This window comes from Gorilla gorilla, chromosome 14 (genome assembly GCF_029281585.2).
Source record: "Gorilla gorilla gorilla isolate KB3781 chromosome 14, NHGRI_mGorGor1-v2.1_pri, whole genome shotgun sequence".
NCBI lineage: Eukaryota > Metazoa > Chordata > Mammalia > Primates > Hominidae > Gorilla > Gorilla gorilla.
Genome location: NC_073238.2, coordinates 105,243,828 through 105,251,092, shown reverse-complemented (window position 1 = coordinate 105,251,092; position 7,265 = coordinate 105,243,828). Strand labels below are relative to the sequence as shown.

Below are 7,265 nucleotides of genomic sequence, written 5' to 3'. Positions count from 1 at the left end.
TCCTTACATAACATGGAGAGGGTCTGATTATCTCTTGCATCTCAATGATCTTCATTTCTATCTACATTCTGCATTCTATTTCTGTCATATCAGCCATTTCAGCCTGGGTAAGAAACATTTCTGGTGAAATCATGCAATTATTTGGAGGTAAGGAGATACTCTGGCTTTTTGAGTTGTCAGAGTTCTTTCACTGGTTCTTTCTCATTTGTGTGGGCTGCTGTTCCTTCAATCTTTGAAGTTGCTGTCCTTTGCAAATATTATTCTTTTTTCTTTCTTCATGCCCTTGGGAATTTGATTATGGTATAAGGTGGGTGTGGTTCACTGACTTCTATTCTAGTCTGCTCCTGGGTCTTAGAGAAATCCCCTCTGATTACTGTCTCCATGCTTGTGTTTCTATTGTAGGGTATTCCAGTCAATGAGGCTCCCTCAGGTAGTGGCTGCAGTTGGCATACAAATGGCATCCTTGCCAGGTCAGCCCCAATCTGCTGTCTGTGTGCTTCATAGGGAAACCAGCTCTGTGCCTGCCTGCACAGTTCAGGTTGAAGCAGGACTACTGACGTAGAAGCCATGGCAGGTATGGCCCATTTGGGTACAAGAGGTGGGATGGCTGGAGTTGCCCCCACACCATCTAGGTATTTTTAGGGAAACAGGTTTCACCCCTTGGCAAATGTAGGCAGAAGTAGTACCACTGGGTTAGAAACTCTAGCAGGTGTGGCTTGCCTGGCTACCAGTGGTGGGATGGGTGGGGAGACCCACGCTGCCATCTGGGTGCTTCCTGGGAAAACAGGAAGCTCTAAGTCTTGTTTTAAATAGCTACACATACTAAAAGCTACTAAGGATTAAATTTTAGCTTCCTATTCAGTGAATATTTTGAATAAAATTTTCAACTTTGAATAAATTTCAACTGAAATATAGGTGTTGCCTTACGTAACATTAAATACCACACATGGTTTTTTAGGTTGATTTATAAAATAGTTTTTCCAAGGGCAGACATTTCTAAAATATAACTGATAAGAGGCATCAGAGTGCAAAAGAACATAATATGCAGAATTTTGTTTTGTACAAGAGCTACATAACTAAAATTTTGTATTTTAATTACATTCTGTCTGTATGTATATGTATGAGTAAACTCAGATAACTACAAGTTCTATTTCAATTGGTAAAATATGACAGCTAATAATAACCTTACAGTAGCATTCAGAGTAATGTCTGATGTTTAACCTTTGACAGAATGAATTTTTAATGACTTCACTTTGATTTCACAAATTGGATTTTAAAAATTAACCTATATCAGGAATCAACAGACTTTGTATTTGAAGTTATCTGATGGCATTGATATATACTGGGATCACTTTATTATCTATGAAGTTCCATTAGCATAGCCACATATTGATGGTTATTTCATTTTTCATAGTGCATAAGAAAACTTGCTGATGAATATAGTGAAAAAATTTTCGGAAAGAAATCTTTGAATGCAAATTCGGTTTTCATAGGAAGGTGTGTAAACACACTTTCAGCAGTTACTCTTGCTAAATTATTATATTTGGGTGCACATTTTTTCACATGTCAACTAGCTTTATACTGATTGTTCAACAAATTCAAGTCGCAGAGTTCCCTTGTGCTTCATTGTGTCACCAATGTGGGTGGTAAATGTACATGAACATTTTGTGAGATTACGTTTTCGATATCAACTATCCTAAACAATAGAAATTCAGAACTTATTTTTCCATTGCACATGTACTTGTTTGGGCTTATTGCTGCTGATTTTTTTTTTTAAATAATACAGAACAACAAAGACAAAAGCATGACCATATAACAAATATAGAATTGTAGTTTTGAACCACAAATGACAAAAAAAATCATTATAAAAAAACATCTGGACTACTAAGTGTTCTACTGCAGGATTACTCTGTCTTTGTGTAATACATATATTTAAAATATAGCCAATAAAAATTGACAGAATTTCTCTTTAACCCTGGTAGCTTTTGGTATCTTCTAAGCTTCAGCAAGGGTCATGGCACACTAGTTATTTTCAAGTGGTCAGCACGGATAGCCACATAGAAGAGTGCACCTCATTTTATTAGTTAGCATGCTGTTCTTAAATATGTTGGGTCTTTTGCTTCTGGAAAAGGTCCAGAAATTAGAACTGGGTTTTTGGTTGTCTTTCAGACTGAAATGTGTTAGAATTCAATTCTCTACCCATGAGTGTCTCACACAATACAATAGAGAGAATACCAGAAGATGAAAATAAAAATTAGAGATATGCCAAACCCATCCTAAATTAATGCAACTATTGATAATGATTTTAAACAACAAAAAATCAGGAACAACTGCTAAATGCACCATAAAGGTCTCGGGGACAATAAATATAACCTGGATATCTCCCAGGGAAACCAACATTTGGTTACACACAATATTGTGAAGTTCTTTACCATAGAACCACAACTAAAATGGTCACCTATTTAGAGTTCTGTTGATTATTCCCATTAGTTTGGGCAAGTTCCTTTATTTCTATAAACTCATAAAGTTGGTATGAAGATTGAGTTCTAGGAAAGAGAAAAGCTCAAAGTCTGATAGCTAGAAATATTAAGAGTAATTATCTAGATGGATTTTCAGTGACCATAATAGTTTAAATCTCATTTTTAGTCCAGTTACACTTAGGTACTTTGAGTCTATTTAGTAAACTTAATCTGAAATCACAACTAAAATTCTCATATCACAATGAATATGCTTAAAAATGCTAAATGTATTTTAAAATAGAAAACACATTGGATTAAAGATTACTTGGATATTCAGTTGCTTGCTTAGTGATGGAGGTGTGAAAATGGAAAACTATGAGCAGTAACAGAGAGGTCCCTTTGCCATTAACATCTGTTACAGCCACAATTATTAATATTGTTACCATTTTTCACAGCAGGAATGATTTCCATCTCCATTTTATATTACAACAAATAATTTGGGAAACGATTAATGAGATTTTTAATTATAGATTGAATTTATCTTAAAACAATCTGTGCCACTACAGCTGGAAAGGATCAGGCTTTAATTACAGCCAGGAAAAACTCCACAGTGAAACCAAGCATGTCCATTTTAGGGTGCACAGACCTTCTCCATGCCTGCTTCACCTTCACACTTGACTGCTTAGCTCCATTTTTTAACACATGGTGCTAATGAGGCCATGGCCATGTTTTCACTGCCCATATGTGCCAGTTAGCTTCACTGTTCCAGTGCTACAGATTGTTTTCGTAAACTTGGGCTGCCAACTCAACAATTTCTCCACTCATTCACCAGGGGGATCTGGCAAAAAAAAAAAAAAAAACATGGACTATCTGTTGTAAAGTTAAAACATGGGCTGATTGCTCGGGGATAAGAGTAAGAAGGCTTATCTTGAAAATCATAGTCTTCAAAACGGCATGTTAATTCAGAGGTTTCCTCTGACTTGATTATTTTTAGTTTAAGAAATAACTATTTAAGGAAGGCAGCATAAAAAGAACACTAGACCAGGAATTTGAAATCTGGATTTTATTCTGATCTCTTTTTCAAATAGATGCATGACCTTGAAATACCATCAAATTAGCCTACGCTCATTATCCTCTGGAAAGTTTGAGGGTTGCCTCACATAATTGCCCAGGAAGCAAGCTCTGATAGTTTATAATTCTATAATTAAACATGCCAAGCATTGGAAGCATTGTTTGATGATGAGGCTTCAGGCTGGAAAGGGGAACTGATGCATCTTAAAAACTCGAACTGTGTCTCAGGCAGATGGTTGTTAGTTGTTAGTTGTCAGGATCTCTTGTTGAGCAAAGATGTGCTCCCACGGACTTACAGGTGCTTCTGTTTTGTAGCACTGGTTTTGCAATTTTGTTGCTTACAGGAGGAGTGCAAATCAGCCATCAGGCCAGGGGGAGAAATACATGATATTGGTCTTGATGAATTTGCTCACTAACTATCTTTCTTCTGTTTATCTCAGCAGACTTCTGCCCGGGATATGGAATGAGTACATTCTTCCCTGTCAAGTCCTGGGAATTATTTTCCACCATGAGCACAGTGCTCTTTTTAGCTTTGCATCACTGAGTAACTGTCAGGAGACAAGCGCTATGACAAGAAATATCCATCCTTAAAACCATCTGTTTATTTGTACCCAAAGACATGTTGTTGAGGTTAGAGGTTGGTGTAAAATCTTCTGATATATAGGTGCATATATGTACATACACACACAGACACATGCACAAGCTAGAAAAGTTATTGCTTACTAATTTAAAGAAGACTATAACTATATTTACACTAGGGTCTAACATAGGGACTTATTTCTTTTAACAAATATAGGCTGGATAAGAATTATAACTAAGTTGGTAATGCAACTCTAATTGAGGGAATTAAATTATTATACCTAATAAAAATCACAGTACCCATTTTTACTTTATCCATAGTAACTACAATGGGAGGGATAGAGTGGGAATTTTTTTATTTATGAATGAATATATTTGCATGGATTACAAGTTGAGAAATAACTCCAATTTGATGTTAAATATCAATGCAAACAACCATAAAGGTTTCAAAAAAGTGTGCTAGAATTAATGAACTTGAAAAATAATTCAACTAATCAGCAGTTTGATGGGTTTAGAGCAAAAATTAGAGAAATGGAAGAAAGGGTAAAACTATTGGAAAAACACAGTAGGGAATGTAAGTAGAGTGTGAAAACTGCTGCGGAACAGATTGCTGTTATAATTAGAGACAACATTTCACTCTCCTTTAAATACAAGTCCCTGGAAATTGCTCTGAGTGAAAGAGGGGGAGGCACAGCTGTTTGAGTGTACAGCTGGTGGGAATGACAAAGACTATAGTCAGATGTAAACCAGTTAAAAAAATAGACTAGCTAAGTAACAGTAACACCTGGCTTGAGCATAATGACAAATATGCATTATTGTTAAGGAAATAAAACATAGAGGGTTTTTATGGAGAATACGAAAATTTCTACCTGGTAATAAATATGTTTCATGCATATAAGAATCTCTACAACTAGTGGCTCACGCCTGTAATCCCAGCACTTTGGGAGGCCAAGGCGGGTGGATCACCTGAGGTCAGCAGTTCGAGACCAGCCTGGCCAACATGGCAAAACCCCGTCTCTACTAAAAATACAAAAAATTAGCTGGGCATGGTGGCACGTACCTGTAATTCCAGCTACTCAGAAGGCTGAGGCAGGAGAATCGCTTGAACCTGGGAGGTGGAGGTTGCAGTAAGCAGAGATTGCGCCATTGCACTCCAGCCTGGGCAACAAGAGTGAGACACCGTCTCCAAAAATATATATGTATAAAAAGAATCTCTCCAACTATTCATTGTACAAAGAGGTAAAAACCTAAATCTAAAAGAACAATATGTATTGAAATATGAAACTAATAGCATTAATTGTAGCACTCATATTTAATTGTATCCTTTGTTATACATAAATCTTGAGAATAAGTGATCAAATACTTGGTGATTAATAAAAAATCTCCTCCCTGTAATAGTCAAAAGAATATTCAGTAGGTGTCCTGGAAGGATACTCCACACACCCAGTTACTGGTCTCACCCTTCCTCTGTGCATTCTTTGGAAACATGCACAGACTCAACCTGCTCACTTATTTTGTCTTGCCATAAAAGTGCTAGACAAATAAGAAAAATGAGTATGTACACTTTTGGCTTACAGCTGACCAAAATCTCAGAAATACCAGTATTGTACAGCTTGTTCTCTCATCTTTTAATGTTATCAAATATTAACATCTACATGAGATTTCTTTTCATAGCACACAGCAAACAATTCCTACCAGTGCCTTAGCTTTACAATTGTACAAGCAGATCCATTCTGTAGATATTCTTAAAGAGGCTGTTATGATATTTGCCAAGAACAAATTATCCTGTGAGTGATGTTGTCTGAGATGAGATAGCGACTTTGTGAACTGACCCATAAGAATTCACAGACCATCTCTGTTTCACCTTCTCCCGATTATATTCACATGCAACCCAAGACGTTTGATGATTCTTACCTCTTCAACAAAGACAATTTTCCCTTTTCTAGTCTTCACCTCATTCTGCCAGGCAAAAAAAAAGGGATGTACAGAGGGGCAAGTTGTCTGATGAGAATCCAAATAGCCAATATATCTTTCTTGTGGACCCCGTCCTCTCTAGTTAGTGCTCCATGGAATATTTATACCTCATCACCATGAGGAAAGGGGCCAAACCTTTTCTGGTAAGTTAGAGATATTTTTAGTCAGAGTTTACACTGTGTTTTACTAGCTCTGGTTTAATCAGTAGTTGTTGATAAATTTAGTGTATAAAAGTAAGAGATGTAACAATCCTCATTGCATCTCCCCTTTGCTTGTATATAAAACAAGTATTTGTGATATAAATATAAATATTTTAATAGTCAATCATTTGTAAGGGTGTCTTGACTACCTATGCCAATCAATAAAGTGATTCCATTTTTATTTTGGAGGATATGGGTCACATGAGAAGGAATGAGGCCAAATTTCTGATAACAAAGATTAAGTATAGTCTGAAAACTGTTATTAGGTCAACAAACAAGGTGACTCCAACAATGTTTGCAAACAAAAAGCTTTTTGCTCATACTTCTTAGAAAATTTTTTACTCATTTGTCAGAACAAAATTTTAGCTCAATTTCTTAGTGGAACTTCTCTGAAGCCCTGGATTTGATATCATTATCTTCCATAATTTCCCATAATATTTAATGTTTATTGATCCATTTTTAAGCATTTATTTAATAGCTATATTTCACATTAGAAGATTTCTGTATAAACACAGAGAAAATATCTATAGTGTCTGAAAGGACATGGCACATATTAAAAGCAAATAAATATTACAGATTATTAATTATTTATCCACCCATCATCTCCACAGATATTGCCTGAGCACCTGCCCTTGCACAACTTTCATTCTACAAGAAGGGGTCTGACAATAAAACGTTTAAGTAAAATGTCCAGTTTGTAAGAAGAAAATAAATGTTAAAAAAGAAAAAATAGAACAGGGTGAGAAGGATTAGGAGTGCTGGCATGGAGGGTGGGGTGGCCTAAGACAGGCTTATTGAGAGCATGTGATTAGAGTAAGTTCGAAGGAGGTAAAGGAAATTTCCCTTGAATTTCTAACTGAAAACTGCTCCATGCAGAGAAGAGTCAGGAAAATGCCTAGTATGTTCAAGAGATAGAAATTACTTTTGTTGAAATAGTACCAAGAATCCAGGTGCATTCTTATTTTATTTTTCCTTCCTAAGG

General features: G+C 36.0%; 1 long non-coding RNA gene across 1 annotated transcript in view; it reads right to left on the bottom strand.

Annotated features, from left to right (window-relative positions):
- Positions 1-3,507: 3,507 nt before the first annotated feature.
- LOC109029363 (uncharacterized) overlaps positions 3,508-7,265 on the bottom strand; it is a 40,065-nt gene continuing 36,307 nt past the window's right edge. Inside the window, exons 5-6 of the long non-coding RNA XR_010130695.1 lie at positions 6,024-6,068; positions 3,508-4,095 (exon numbers count right to left, since the gene is read on the bottom strand). This is a non-coding gene — a long non-coding RNA (uncharacterized lncRNA). The remainder of the gene's footprint in view (positions 4,096-6,023; positions 6,069-7,265) is intronic.